Source organism: Pteropus medius, unplaced genomic scaffold, assembly GCF_902729225.1.
Source record: "Pteropus medius unplaced genomic scaffold, Ma_sr-lr_union100, whole genome shotgun sequence".
Taxonomy (NCBI): domain Eukaryota; kingdom Metazoa; phylum Chordata; class Mammalia; order Chiroptera; family Pteropodidae; genus Pteropus; species Pteropus medius.
The window spans coordinates 1,756,547-1,758,434 of NW_024340848.1; positions in this window are offsets into that span (position 1 = coordinate 1,756,547).

The following is a 1,888-nucleotide window of genomic DNA, read 5'->3' on the forward strand; positions in this document are numbered from 1 at the left end:
CCTTCCCCACTGAGAATTACTATATCAGTCATTGTCCCAACAGCAAATACGGCGTACTGCTCCTTAAACCTCCTGGAATTATAAACCTTTGGAAATATACCAACATACATGTGAGGTCATCCAAATTTTTCTGGCATCTCTGAAAACTATACATTAAAAAAGTAGAATGAAAAGTTTTGAATAGAATATGTTTACATCCAAGTACGATAAAGGAGATAAAATTGTACTATTAGTCCTATTGTACCAAAACAAAAGCACATAAATTATGTGTATCATACTATTGAGATGTGGGAGAACTGTGGAAGCAAAGAAGACTCGATTAACTAACACTCTAGAGAGTAATGAACCCTTCCTAAGTTAGCTGAATCTCCATGCTCTCACAAACCAACTTCAAAAAATATAAATTCATAAATAATTTTTTGTTTATTTCTCTTTTAGCCTCCCCATAATATAAAAAATATGTCACTACACCTTTTTATTTCAATACGGATCTCAAAAAGGTAAGAGTTCTTATTGAAAAGATAAGAGCAATACCACTATCCCATTAAAAAAAAAAAATTCCTTCTTTTAATATCATCTAATACCCAGTCAGTGTCAAAAACTCCAATAGTCTCATTAGATTTAGTTTGCTTACTTAATTGGCTTATTTGAATGAAATGAAGTCTACAAATTACACTTAAATAATATGTCTCACTGTATGTTGGTTGATGTGTTTCTCACCCCCTCTCCTTTTAATATAAATCTCATTATATTTCGGATCTACTTTAAAATCCTCCATAGTATGTAATTATAATTAGAATACAATCCCAAATTCTACTCATGGTGTGCAAGAAACCAGTCTGATTTCAGCTTGCATTCTCCAGTACTTTATTATAACTAGCTGCACCAATTTTTTTCATTTTTTTCCTTTTTCCCTTCCTCCCTTCATCTCTTCCTTTCCTTCTTCTCCTTCTCCCTCCCTCCTTCTCTTCATCCTTCCCTCCCTCTTTCCCTCTACCTTTCTCCCCCTCTCCCTCCTTATTCTTTCTTTCTTTTCTTTTCTTTTTTTTTTTAATTAAAACAACTTTATTATCTTAGAATTCTGATGGTTAGAAATCCAAAATTGGCTCCACTGGGCTAAAATCAAGTCCTTGGCAGAGCTGTTTCCTTCAGCAGGCTGTGAGAGAACAATTCTTTTCCTTACATTTTTTTCAGCTTCTCTTGGCTGCCTGTATTCCTTGGCTGTGGCCCCTTCTTCCTTCTTCAAAATGCATCACTCCAATCTCTGCTCCTATCATCACATTGCCCTCTTATCATCTGTACTCAAATCTCCCTCTGTATCCCTCTTATAAGGACATTTGTGATTACATTTAGGCCTTTCTTTCCCTTGAATATGTCACCCTCTGTCCTAAACTTTATTATCTGCTCTATCTAGAATGCTTTCTCTCCCAGATAAATAGGGTACATGCATAGATCTTTCTCATTACTGAGGTCACAGTACAAATATCACTTCACTGGAGAAGTTACTTCCCACTTTCATCACATCATTTTAATTGCCTTTGTATCTATTATCATTTTCTGGATATTTTTTTTAATGAATTGAATTAAAAACTTTTAAAAATATTTAAAAATATTTTAAAAGCTTAAACTTTTAAAAATATTTTAAAATTACAGTTGGAATACAATATTAAAATTAGATTTAGGTTTACAATATGGTGATTAGACTTTTATATAATTTACAAAGTGATCACCCCAATAAATCTAGTACCCATCTAACACCATACATAGTTATTACAATATTATTGACTATATTTTTATGTTATTCTTTACTTCCTCATGACTACTTTATAACTGCCAATTTGTACTTCTTAATCCCTTTCCCTTTTTCACACACCTCCAATCCCCCCTT